We start from the raw sequence: 14,940 nt of genomic DNA, 5'->3' as shown, positions 1-14,940 counted from the left end.
CTCTCACTAAATAATCCTGAGTACAAGTGTGAGGTCTTGTGATGTGCAGCTGCTGACAGGCTTCAGAAACTCTTTCTGTGTAACTGGGAAGTAGCGCAGTGAACTTGAATCCGCAGGTAGAGGCGTGACTGATTGCAGGGGAATTCCCTTTCGGTGACGTCACACTAGCAGCGTAGCGCTGTAACGGAGGTGGTTTTCCAGATAACTTCTCTCCGGTTCCGCAGATAGTGAAAGGTATGAGGATATTATAGCAAGATCTGTATATTAAGAGCGTAAGATGAAAATTAACTCACTTGATAGTTGCCGTGAAAGTTCCGGTAGTTCCCAGATTGTGAGTAACTTGCAGAGTGAATATCCTCAGTAGAGAAGGCAGAAATGAAGTGCAGCTAGCAGGCAGTGTAACAGAATGAAATCTGAGAGATCAATTAGGCACGTTTGTAGGAATATAGCAATTCAGGTTATGTATGATGAAGCAGAGCAATAATAACCCAGATGAAAGTGGTATTTGTAATCCAATGCTTGTATATAAACTGAATTCAATTTTCATGAACGAAGGTACTCTTTTAAGAATAGAGCAAACAGCTTAGCTGTAGTGAACACGATAACTAAGCACTTGTTTGGGGCGGAGACATGACTTAAATACAGGTGTGTGAAGGTGAGCTGCAGTAACAAGGAAAACCAGGAATGGAATCCTTACAGTACCCCCCCTTCAAGGAAGCCGACCACGGCTGGATGTTTAGGTCTCTGTGGAAAACGTCTATGGAAACGAGCAATCAACCTCGTAGCATTTATGTGATTATGGGGTTCCCAGGAGTCCTCATCTGAAGAAAAGCCTTTCCATCTGACAAGATACTGAAGTACTCCATTAGAATATCTTGAATCCAGTAGGTCTTGGACTTCATAGACATTACTGTCCAGGGTTACAGGATCAGGAGGAAGCAGGGGTATAAAAGGGACCTGGCCAACATAAGGTTTGAGTAATGAGACGTGGAATGTGGGGTGGATTACTAATGAATCAGGCAGGTCCAAAGTGACAGCATTCTCATTTATAATACGTGTAATCTTGAACGGTCCAATGAATAGACTGGCCAGTTTTTTCTTGGGAAGGTGTAATTTGATGTTCTTTGTAGGTAACCAGACGAAATCTCCTATAGTATACTTTGGAGCGGCTCTTCGTCGTAAGTCATAGTATTTTTTCTGAGATGCTTGTGCATGCTGTATATTGGTACGTATATGCTGGAAGTTTTCGGCTAATCGTTGTATTAATTCATCAACAGAAGGTGTATCTTCTGAGGAGGAGTGTTGAATGCTAAATCTAGGGTTGAACCCAAAAGTTGCAAAGAAAGGAGAGTATTTGGTGGTACTATTGATCGTGTTATTGTATGAAAACTCGGCCATAGCAAGGAAGGATGACCATTTATTTTGATGGTAAGAACAGTAACAACGTAGATATTGTTCGAGCCATTGGTTTAGCCTTTCAGTTTGTCCGTTCGTCTGGGGGTGGAAGGCTATACTCAAACGTTGTTCTATTTGAAGAGACTTAGTGAGTGTTTTCCAAAACTTTGAAGTGAACTGGCTACCTCTGTCAGTGGTTATAACAGTTGGTAACCCATGATATCGTACTACGTGGTTTAGGAACAATTGTGCTGTTTCTGAAGAAGTAGGCAACTTGTGGTAAGGAATGAAATGAGCCATTTTAGTGAAGTGATCTGTTACAACTAAAATGGTTGTGAGTCCAGAGCTTGGGGGTAAGTCTACTATGAAATCCATACCTAAGTGAGCCCAAGGTGATGTGGGGATATCCAAAGGCATAAGATGGCCGTATGGAGGTTGTCTCTCAGGTTTGGATACTATACAACTGTTACATTGCTGAAGGTATTCCTTGATAGTTCTTTCCATAGATGGCCACCAATACGTTCTGGTTATGAGCTCTTTGGTGCGTCTGATTCCTGCATGACCTAGTAAAGGTGGGTCATGGTGTTCCTTAATGATCTGTACTCTAAGTTTTTCTGGAACATATAACTTAGAACCATGGTAATAAAAGCCATCTTTCTTTATCAGGGAGTTCAATGGGGTACGTTGGTCAGAACCAAAGGCAGCTTCATAGTCTTGAACTGAGATAGGAAGTAAGGCGAGGAATCTTGAGGGTGGCAAAATACAGCTAGGTGCCACTTGCTGAATGGGTCTTTGGTCTCTACGGGATAGGGCATCAGCTTTTCCGTTCTTTGATCGTGGTCTGTATATGATTTGAAAATCAAAACGACTAAAAAAGAGACTCCATCTTACCTGTCTGGCAGATAAAGTTTTGTTGTTTTGTAGGAATTCAAGGTTTCTGTGGTCAGTATAAATAATGATGGGACTGGAGGTACTTTCCAAAAGATGTCTCCAAAATTCCAGTGCTCTTTTAATAGCCAGTAATTCCTTATCACCTATGGAGTAATTCATCTCTGCTGTGGACATAATCTTGGAATAGAACCCAATAGGGAATAGAGGGTCTTTGATTGTTTTGCGTTGTGAGAGGACTGCACCAAGTGCATAGTCGGAAGAATCGACTTCTAGAACGTACTGGAGATCTGGATCAGGGTACTTTAAAATAGGAGCGGAGGAAAAAGATTGCTTTAGAAAACTGAAAGCATCATCAGCTTCTTTTGTCCAACTGAAGGTAGAATTAGGACTGGTAAGGTTCGTAAGTGGTTTGGAAATTCTAGAAAAGTTGCGAATGAATTTCCTATAATAATTACTGAAACCAAGGAATTTTTGGAGGTCCTTTCTTGTGAGAGGAGTAGGCCAAGATTTCACTGCATCAACTTTGCCCTCTTGCATCTGAATGCCCTCGGGGCTGATGGAATAACCAAGGAAATCTATAGTCCTAGTGTGAAAAATACATTTTTCCAATTTGGCATAAAGTCGGTGGACCTGGAGACGTGACAGAACCCAACTAACATGTTTTATGTGGTCAGTTGTATTAGAGGAATAAATTAAGATGTCATCTAAGTAAACTATGACACAGATATCAAGTAGATCGTGGAAGATATCATTTACGAAAAACTGGAAAGTAGCAGGTGCGTTGGTGAGGCCGAAAGGCATAACCAAGTATTCATACAGCCCATATCTGGTTCTGAAAGCAGTGAGCCATTCATCACCCTCTCTGATGCGTACTAAATTGTATGCTCCCCTTAGATCCAGTTTAGTGTATATGGTAGCATGTCGTAATCTCTCGATCAGTTCTGGAATGAGTGGGAGTGGATAACGGTTTTTAATGGTGATCTTGTTTAGTTGTCTGAAATCGATGATAGGACGTAAGGACTGATCCTTGTTCCGGACAAAAAACATCCCAGCTCCAGCAGGAGAGACAGATGGCCGAATAAAACCTTTCTTCAAGTTCTCATCTAAATAAGTTTTAAGGTAGTCTAGCTCAGATTGACAGAGCGGATATAAATGCCCTATAGGTGGGGAAGTACCAGGTTTTAATTCTATAGGGCAGTCATAAGGTCGATGAGGGGGAAGTGTTTCAGCCTCCTTTTTACTAAAGACCTCCGAGAAGTGAGTATATTCAAGGGGAATAACAGACTCAGTTGTAGGGTTTAGAGAAAGTAAAGACTGTCTAACACATGTTTGTTGGCAATACTTTGAATTCAACTGTATTTGGAGAGATTTCCAAGAGATCTGGGGTTCGTGTAGTTGTAGCCAAGATAAACACAGAACTATTGGAAATAAAGGGGATGTAATCACATCAAAAGATAGGTGTTCATGGTGATTTTTTAGGGTAGTAACTGAGAGTGGGATAGTGTGATGTGTAATAGGTCCAGAAGCAATCTCTGAGCCATCAACAACACGAAGTGAAATTGGAGACAATTTTTTTATCAGAGGTATTTTATTGTCAGATACTAGAGAGCTGTCTATGTAGTTCCCTTGAGCTCCAGTGTCTACGATGGCTGGGATGTTCATCTGCTTACTTGCCCACTGTAATGACAAAAGAAGAGAACAGTGAAGAGGTTTGTTACGTACTATCTGAGAGATAAAGTCAGTGTTGCACTTACTGTTCTTTTTCTGGGGTATAACAGGGCAATCCTTGACACTATGGGAAGCAGCACCACAGTACATACAAAGGCCCCTGGTCTTCCTTCTTATCCGTTCCTCTGGAGAAATGGGACCCCTGAAGATATTTATGTCCATGGCTTCAGCACCACCAGAACTAGGACTGTTAGACCTGCGAATAGGTGTAGAAGGAGTGGACAGTTTTTTGTACACCTGATCAGAGTATGGCCTTTCTGATCTTCTCTCGCTCAATCTTCTGTCGATTTGGCTACTTAGTCTCATAAGAGCTTCAAGGGTTTCTGGCAACTCGGTTCTTGCTAATTCATCCTTGACTGCATCAGAAAGGCCAAGCCTGTATTGATTTCTGAGGGCTATGGCATTCCATTGAGAGTCGATTGCATATTGTTTGAACTCTGTTATATATTGTTCCACAGGTCTGGGACCTTGTTTTAGTTTCCTCATTTTACTCTCAGCAGTCAGCTGCAGGTTGGTATCGTTATACAGTTCATCCATAATGTCAAGAAATGATGAGAAAGATGACAGAACCGGATTGTTACTCTTAAAAAGAGTGTCAGCCCATATTCGAGGTTCTCCCCTTAGGTAACTAATCATAGTGAGAACTTTTACCCTATCATTGGGATAGGTCTTGGGTTTAAGACTGAAGTTGAGGAGGCAAGCATTTTTGAAATGACGATATTGGTTTCTGTCTCCATGGAAGAAATCAGGTGGAGCAACAAAAGGTTCAGGAGAGGTCTCTAGAGTAGTTTGTTTAGGAGTGATGGTGTCTTTTATGACTTTTCTAAGAGTCTCATTCTCCAGTTGTAACTCTCTTAGTCCCTGACTGAGTTGGTCTACTCTTTGGGACAAGTTGTACACAATTTGAGGGAGCTCGGCTGGATCCATAATGTGGCTTAGTTATACTGTAAGATTCTGTTATTATTTTATTAAGTAGGATCGCAACTGCCGGAGCTGTTACTTTTTAAATGTATCACTCTAAGCAACAGACTATTGTATTAGCATAGGCTGTGTCCTTTTAGAGTGAGATTTTATCAAATGACTCTTTGGTCAATATCCAGGGATATAGTAACAAAAGAATATAACAATTCTGATATACGTTAAAAGATATTGTTACTTTCAGTCTCAGTGTAACAGGCAGTGTTATGGCTTTGAACTCTCACTAAATAATCCTGAGTACAAGTGTGAGGTCTTGTGATGTGCAGCTGCTGACAGGCTTCAGAAACTCTTTCTGTGTAACTGGGAAGTAGCGCAGTGAACTTGAATCCGCAGGTAGAGGCGTGACTGATTGCAGGGGAATTCCCTTTCGGTGACGTCACACTAGCAGCGTAGCGCTGTAACGGAGGTGGTTTTCCAGATAACTTCTCTCCGGTTCCGCAGATAGTGGAAGGTATGAGGATATTATAGCAAGATCTGTATATTAAGAGCGTAAGATGAAAATTAACTCACTTGATAGTTGCCGTGAAAGTTCCGGTAGTTCCCAGATTGTGAGTAACTTGCAGAGTGAATATCCTCAGTAGAGAAGGCAGAAATGAAGTGCAGCTAGCAGGCAGTGTAACAGAATGAAATCTGAGAGATCAATTAGGCACGTTTGTAGGAATATAGCAATTCAGGTTATGTATGATGAAGCAGAGCAATAATAACCCAGATGAAAGTGGTATTTGTAATCCAATGCTTGTATATAAACTGAATTCAATTTTCATGAACGAAGGTACTCTTTTAAGAATAGAGCAAACAGCTTAGCTGTAGTGAACACGATAACTAAGCACTTGTTTGGGGCGGAGACATGACTTAAATACAGGTGTGTGAAGGTAAGCTGCAGTAACAAGGAAAACCAGGAATGGAATCCTTACAGATTATTCTTATAAATCGATACAGATGTGATTTAGTGCTATCCCAAATGTGTTCACTAATATATATCTATATCATTCATAGAGAGAGTTGGTGTGGGGAGCCCAGAGGAATCCAGCACTGACACAGAGCCGCCTTTGCGGTCTTCTGGTAAGTCCATTGACTCATTTATATGTCATTGAAGGTGTATTGGTAATCAATATTAAGAGCATGATTCTGATGAAGCATAACATTTGAAACAAACATATAATTGACTCCTCTGATTATATATTAATTTTATTTGAATATTGAAAGATTAAGAATTAAAACTTTCTTAGTCTACACCTTTGTTATTCAGAAGATGTATAGCATATGTTTGTTTCCATGTTCATTTTTGACAACAATCATCAAGTGATACACACATGAGAAATCTTAAATGTTCAATGTACTATGCTTTTATGATTTTAAAATTAATACAAACAATAAATAGAAAATCTGAATCATTGATAATAACAAATATAATGTCATTTGTATGCTCCATCAAAATGATGTAAATCATAACTTTGGGTGTGTATATCTTTAATGCAACATTGATGTGTGTCTTTGAGCAACAGTAACATATGTTATAATATCTGATCTTAACGTGTACACAACATGTTATGTTTTACAGAGATTGATTTAACATGTGGGACGGAGGAGGAAGAGGTTCCCTTGGAGTCTGATGGTATGTGAAATATATCTAACATGTATCCAACATGTTTTTTTTTAATTGGAAATCATTTTATTGAAGACATTCAAAGTCTACAGCTTTTGCACTTTAAAAAGGAATATTATTTGTCTGTTCAAATACACTACTGCCGCCTTTATATATCAGGCAGCATGAAGATATGCTTGGATTTGTTTAAATATTTGGATTGGAAATTCATGCCATCATGATGTCACATGCATATTCTAGGGCAAACCACAATAATAATTTTAGAATTGTACAGACAGTCATTGATATTCATCTGAGTGCCTATATGCATAGCATATCCTCATGTCATCATTGTTTAGAAATTCAAACACACTTCTAAGTATATTGCAAACATAATCAAGTTGAAATGCGTTGATTTGATTTCATGATGTATGAGATGTTCATATATTTTTTATATTTATTTCAGATGGATCCTCTGCTTCTGGTCATCATTTTTCCTCCCCTGCCCAGTCCCCTGCCCAGTCCCCTGCCCAGCCCCCTGCCCAGCCCCCTGCCCAGCCCCCTGCCCAGTCCCCTGCCCAGCCCCCTGCCCAGTCCCCTGCCCAGCCCCCCGCCCAGCCCCCTGCCCAGCTCCCTGCCCAGTCCCCTGCCCAGCCCCCTGCCCAGCCCCCTGCCCAGTCCCCTTCCCATTTGTCCTGTCGTATCCCTCCCAAAAAACGCCCCTTCGTCCCCCTTCGCCGCTCTCCCCGTCTTTTGCCCCGTACAGCTACCCCAGCTGCCCAGCCCCCAACTCACCACTCCCCAGCTGTACGGGCTACCCCAGAGCAGCAGCCCATCCCTCCCCAATCCAATCCAATCCCATCCCTCCCCAACCCAATCCCATCCCTCCCCCCTGTCTCAACCTTCATTGTCCTGGGTGTCGGATTGTCCTTCCCAGGCACAGCTGTAAGTATCATTTAAAATCAACATTATAAGATACTTAAAGGTACACTGACTGAAAATTTTTAAATTGTGATTCAAATAGAGCATGCAATCTTCATCAAATTTATAATTTACTACTCTTATCAATTATTCTTCATTCTCTTGCTATCTTTATTGAAACAAAGAAATGCCTATATTTTGTTTTTATTTTAAAAAATATGGACATCATTTCTTTATTGTTGGATGGATGTATCCATCAATCAGCAGGGACAACCAAAGTTGATAAACAAAAATGGCCTGCCCTATAAACTTACATTCTTGCATTTAAAATATAGCTCGAGAATTCAAACATTTAAAGAATACGAGTAAATTAATAATTCTTTTTAATGTCATGCTCTATCTGAATCAGTAACTAAAATATTTAGGTTTACTGTCCCTTTAATTTGATATCACTACATATACCAATCACCACTATTTGTATCCAAATATTTATGTCCAAATGATCATACATTATCTCTTGTATAACCCGGTGGGAATGTAATTTCTTCTGGTTGCTATGTTTACACAGCTTGTCCTCAACGCCAAAATGTTTAAGGATAGGTGTGCCTACCACAGTATAACTAAAATCTTAAAATTGCTAATGTAAGTACAATGTAAATCCTTTAACAAGATTTAAGACACTCAAGCTGTAAAAGTGGATCATCAAAAACCAATTAAAGGGGACAACATGTTGGATTAAAATGTCCATTTAATGGTTTAGGTCTGTCTGAATAACATATTTCATGTGTAAATAATCAATGTCAACAAATTAATTAAAACAATTATTTGTCTTTATGATGACAATGTATATTTGCTTTTTATTTTGTCTGTTGTGTAATTATCATTAATATTTTATTTATTCTTTATTTTAGGATGTGACTCAACATGGCTCATGCTATAAGGTATAGCAGGTGTAGAGCAGGCCGTGTTGAGGAACGCAGCTGTCCTGAGAGGGATGAACAACACCATGCAGGCCCAGCTCCAGGTTCAGCATTTGACTCTGCGGCAGATCATGCGATTAAATTCAATGCCTGAATCTGGAGCTGGACATGCACAGGACGATGAAGGGGATGACCAGTAAGTGGAGGATCTGGAGATGCTCCAAGGGCGCAGATAAGAATCCTCCGTCCACATGTTTATGTTTTTGTTATGGTTGCCATTTGGCCTTTTTTTCTTATTATTGTTGTGCCTGTTGCACTCTTTTACCTTGTCATATGGCTCAAATGGGGCTATGCTGGCCCTTGGTAACTCTCTTCATGGACTGTGATGCACTCTCTTACCTTGTCATATGGCTCAAATGGGGCTATGCTGGCCCTTGGCAACTCTCTTCATGGACTGTGATGCACTCTGTTACCTTGTCATATGGCTCAAATGGGGCTATGCTGGCCCTTGGCAACTCTCTTCATGGACTGTGATGCACTCTGTTACCTTGTCATATGGCTCCAATGGGGCTATGCTGGCCCTTGGCAACTCTCTTCATGGACTGTGATGCACTCTGTTACCTTGTCATATGGCTCAAATGGGGCTATGCTGGCCCTTGGCAACTCTCTTCATGGACTGTGATGCACTTTGTTACCTTGTCATATGGCTCAAATGGGGCTATGCTGGCCCTTGGCAACTCTCTTCATGGACTGTGATGCACTATGTTACCTTGTCATATGGCTCAAATGGGGCTATGCTGGCCCTTGGCAACTCTCTTCATGGACTGTGATGCACTCTGTTACCTTGTCATATGGCTCAAATGGGGCTATGCTGGCCCTTGGCAACTCTCTTCATGGACTGTGATGCACTCTGTTACCTTGTCATATGGCTCAAATGGGGCTATGCTGGCCCTTGGCAACTCTCTTCATGGACTGTGATGCACTCTCTTACCTTGTCATATGGCTCAAATGGGGCTATGCTGGCCCTTGGCAACTCTCTTCATGGACTGTGATGCACTCTGTTACCTTGTCATATGGCTCCAATGGGGCTATGCTGGCCCTTGGCAACTCTCTTCATGGACTGTGATGCACTCTGTTACCTTGTCATATGGCTCAAATGGGGCTATGCTGGGCCTTGGCAACTCTCTTCATGGACTGTGATGCACTCTGTTACCTTGTCATATGGCTCAAATGGGGCTATGCTGGCCCTTGGCAACTCTCTTCATGGACTGTGATGCACTCTCTTACCTTGTCATATGGCTCCAATTTTCCTGATATTTACATGATTATTTATAAACGTTGTTGATGTTTTCTGACATACTAATAAAAGACATGTCATTGCACGATTCTTTGTCCTCCTTATTCATGTCATTGATTGAAATCTCTAGTTTATCTGGTTGATCCTTAAAGGGACCTTACCAAAAATAATGGTGTTTCCTGAATCATATATGTAATACAATTGTAAATGACTTTAAGATTAACATCTCCAATGTAATTTTATTATTTGTCTTTATATATTTTTTGAAAAGCTTTATCATTGCATGATTATGATTAGCATAGTAATTGTTTATGTATGTATATATAGATAGTTATTTGTGTATATATATGTATATTTCAAATTTTACATCCATGTGTGTATTTATAAACTCTGCATGAATTGATGCACCTTTAACAAATGATCTGAGGATCAATTCTATCTTATTGTAAAAGTGTAACCAAATCAATCTCTGTGTGTAATGCGCATATTTTAGATGAGGAATATTTTTCCCCAAATATTTTTAAAAAATACTTCTCCTCCCATATATGGCTATAGGTAGGCTGACCATATTTCAACTTGAATAAATGACACGTTTGATGAATACATGTGTTATTATTGTTATTCCAAAACAATCTAAACATATCTTAAAACATCAATGGCATATGTATTTCTCATGTGTATCTTTTAAATGTTAAAGATATACACCAAAGCTATAGTTAAAGGGACAGTCAAGTCCGAAAAGATGATTCATGATTTCGTGACATTCCTAGATAGCAATCTAGACACATACTAGTTACTAAAATATAAATACGTTTCTTATTGATATGCCAAGCTGTCAACTGAGTCCTTGTATTGTCTGCGGTTTTTCAGCGATCTTGGATGCGCCATGTTGCTTAAGACGTCACCTGCCAGGATGTCCAATGATTCCTTGTATTGAGTGGCGTTTTTACGCGATCAAGGATGCGCATTTTTTTGGTTTGCGTTCTTACGCGATCAAGGATGCGCCTTTTTTTGGTTTGCGTTCTTACGCGATCATGGATGCGCCTTTTTTTGGTTTGCGTTCTTACGCGATCAAGGATGCGCCTTTTTTTGGTTTGCGTTCTTACGCGATCAAGGATGCGCCTTTTTTTGGTTTGCGTTCTTACGCTATCAAGGAAGCGCCATGTTAATTAAGACGTCACATAAAAAAAAGTCTGATTGTATTACGTATTCCCGCAATATTTGTTTGTGCACGTTAAACACATTTGTGAATGAGAAGACAGGTTTAAAAACATGGCGAATATGGATTGTTTGCATCATGTTACATTGTTGACCCATAGCTGATAAAGACCACCACATTCTCTTTTGCTGGATGTCTGGTTGAATAAACGAACAAAAGCAAAATGTTTTCATGCATAAGATATTTTGAGGCAAGTGCAAATCTCTATAGTCCATGTTGTTTAATATGTTGGTCAACAATATGTTCCTTTTTATGAAAAATGACTGTTGTGTTTAATGTTAAAGATATCTAATTCATAAATATGCGCAATTGTGTTAGAATCAAGTAATCAATATGCATTTATCTTTATCATATGCTAAATATATGATGCCGACTTCTTCTAAATGTAATTTCGTCGTATATTTTATTAAAGGTTCATTAGACACTCACATTATAAATCAAAATATTTTATTTGGTCTCTAGTTAGATAGTCCATTGTTTTCAAAATACACGTCTCATTTTGCTTCTGTTCAAATAAAATGTAAGTAATTTTCAGACTCCTCGCCAAGCCTCAAAGTTTCATGTGAGTACCATCTCCAGCTTTCTCCTGTTTGTGTAAAGGGTCTTTTCATATGTTAATGATGGGGTATTGTCTTGCTTTACGGTTGTAATGGGGGTTCATCTATATTTTCAAGAGAGCTAACCCGATTTTCTTTGAAAGTGTTTAAAGCTTTGTAATATTGATATCAGTATATGTTAATCTTGTTGTTTCTAGTAGTGTCTATTATATACAGTTTGGTTAAAAATATAGTATACTGTCCCTTTAATGCAAATGTTTATTTTTGTATCAAATGTCTTTATAAAAAAAAATTAACACAATAATGTCTCTTTAAGAAAATTGACTTTATTTAACACGTCAATATAAATCTGTTTTCAATATTTATTGTTTGAACAAGTATATGTAGATATACCAACAATCTGTAAATATATGTTAGCATATGTAATTTTGTTAAAGGGACAGTTTAGAAAACATATCATGTTTTGCATTATTATAAAAGTCAATTTTGTAATTTCAATGATATCAAAGGTTTCTCACCAATTAATCATTTGTCTCTGTTTATTTTAATTTGCTAGCTAAACCTATGAGGTTCGTGTGCTCATTTCTTAGAGCTTGAAGAGTGCATGTAATCATTATGCAATTTGACCACTAGAGGGCATTTGGATAGCATTTGTATATCTAAAAACTTGTGCTCATACAGCATATTATTTACCATGTATTGATCATTGATGTCTAAAATGTTGTTATGTCAGAACAACAAATAAGTGGTCATTTTTCATAGTCATAGATACAAGGGTAAGCACATATGTCACACGTATTTCTCCATGTTTTGTTGTTTCCAACTTGATAATGCGTAATACAGTGTTTTCTATGTAATCAATAATTTATTGATTGTCCCTTTAAGCTGTGTTATTGGCATTCAAACAGTAAAATGCCATCATGGATAATTGTAATGGTAATTTTGTTTGCGATTCGGGAAACAGTTTGGACATCACATCACAGAAACCAATCAATATCGTGAACAAGGATAGGTATGTGATGTGGTTTTCACACACTTATAACTCACACTCTGCAAACAATCTGCCTCCATGGACCCGGTCCCATAGAAGTAGATTATATACAGAGTGTGGTCCACAAGTGTATGAAAACCACATCATTACATACCTATCCATTACACATTAAATAAAAATAACATTAAACATGAAAACAAATACTTACTTCCTCTTCCTTCCCCTCTTCCCACGGGGCTGAGGCTCTGGGAGGGTCAACTGCCGACTCCGACGAGTTCTCATTGGATATGTTGTGGGAAGAGTGGAAGGAAGAGTACTGGGATGACCAAGGTGAGGAGGAGGAGATGGCCCGGCAGGAGGAGATGGCCCGGCAGGAGAAGATGGTCCGGCAGGAGAAGATGGGCCGGCAGGAGAAGATGGGCCGGCAGGAGAAGATGGGCCGGCAGGAGAAGATGGGCCGGCAGGAGAAGATGGCCCGGCAGGAGAAGATGGCCCGGCAGGAGAAGATGGCCCAGAAGCAGGAGGCCCAGCAGCAGGAGGCGGACCAGGAGGCAGACCAGCATGCGCCTCCTGGAAAAAATTAAACATCTATTGGTGTAGATTAAAGGTTCTGTTTTGCCCTTCTTCTATTCGAGTAAGTATGTTTATTATTTGGTTTTGGCCTTCAATTATTTTGTTTTGTCCTTCAAGAATTCTAGTTCGGCCTTCTATATTTTGTATCCGGGAGTTACGCATCTGGTCTATGTAGTCTAGTAGAACCTGCACCTCCGCTATTTCCTCTTGTTGTGCTTGGCGGGGTACCTGTGCACGGTGGGGTGCCCGTGCATGGCGGGGTGCGAGTCCTTGAGGGGCCTCTGGTTCCGTGGCCTCCTACTCTGCTTCCGGGGCCTCTTCATCTGCTTCCGTGCCCTCTTCGTCACAGGGGGCCTCTTCCCTCCGAGGTGGAAATTCCTCCCCACCACTCTCATCCCGGGGAGAAGGAGGAGGCAGTATTTGCTGTGCTGCCTCCTCCCCAGACTCTGTATATTAGAAAAATAAAGAAATGTATATATTTGCATATTTCCAAATCAAGCTTTAAATGACTTAGCTTACGATACAATTACAAATGCAGCCTCATTAATCCACTTTGAAATCTAACAATCAATACGATTTCCGCATTTTCAGTCTGTTTAAATGCACACCTAACCTATAGCCTAGATACTGATGTAACCGCAAAGTAATTGTGAATGCGTGTAAACAACGTTATAGCATTAATCTGATCCTTAAAGGGACATGAAACCCAATGTTTTATCTTTCATGGTTTAGAAGCATACAATTATAATCAACTTTCTAATGTACTTTTCTTATCTAATTAGCTTCATTCTCTGGATATTCTTTGCTGAAAAGCATATCTAAATATGCTTAGAAGATGCTGATTGGTAGCTGAATATAGCTGCCTCCTGTGATTGGTTCACCGTGTGCATGGCTATTTCTTCATTAAAGTATATCTAAAGAATGAATCAAATTAGGTAATATAAGTAAATTGGAATTTTTTTTGAAAATTGTATTCTCTACCTCAATCATGAAAGTAAAGGTTTGTGTATAGTGTCCCTTGAAATACATTCGTATGTGAATTTATTCTTAAATGAGCTTACCGTCAGATGAGAATGGCAGGTTCCCGGTATCAATTCCTCCGATACCGACTACATCCACCTCGGAGATGCTGGGACGCAACATTTCCTCCCATCTGCAGTACTCGATTTCCAGTGCAGAGCCGCCACCGGTTCCTGCGGCATGTCGGGCCTCCAGGCTTAACTTTTTCTTGAGATCCATCTTGCAGTTCCGGTATCGATGTTTTATAGAGTCCATATCTCTATTCCGTCCACCCACGCACGGCATTGACTGCATTCCTTATCTCATGCCAGAGCTTCCTCTTCTCAGTCGGGGTGGTCTTCTGATGCTGCAGCCTCCTATACCTGGCCATATAGGCTACTATGAGGGCCTCCTTCTCCTCCATCGAAAACCTCGCCTCCCTAGTCGCCTTGGCCTTCCCCTGTGACGATGCCCTCTGTTTCCCGGACTGTGAAGCCCTACTCTGTCCGCCACTGGGCCCAGCCACTTGTTCATCTTGAACCAAGTGGCTGGGTCCACCCACCACTTCCACCCTGCTTCCTGCCCCCCTTCCTGCTCCCCTTCCTGCCCTGTTCCTCTCCCCCTCCCTCTCCTCCCCCCTCTACCTCTCCCCTGCCTGCCCTCCATCTCTTCCCTAAACTAAACCCCAACTAAGCAAAACAAAAGTGAGTGTGATCAAATGAAAGGGGGTCAAAATAACTAAAAAAGACCAAAAAAAAGTGCTGAAAGTGTGAAAGGGATATAAATAAAAGAGGGTAAGGAGTATTTAAATGAACAAAATGAAGAAGAAGACAAAAAGGAGGATATGTAAACTAAATGTAACTAGGGGATGGGGATGGGATGGGGT

The sequence above is a fragment of the Bombina bombina genome, chromosome 6 (assembly GCF_027579735.1).
Source record: "Bombina bombina isolate aBomBom1 chromosome 6, aBomBom1.pri, whole genome shotgun sequence".
Lineage (NCBI taxonomy): Eukaryota > Metazoa > Chordata > Amphibia > Anura > Bombinatoridae > Bombina > Bombina bombina.
The sequence above is the reverse complement of the archived record's forward strand: the minus strand, read 5'-3'. Positions refer to the sequence as shown.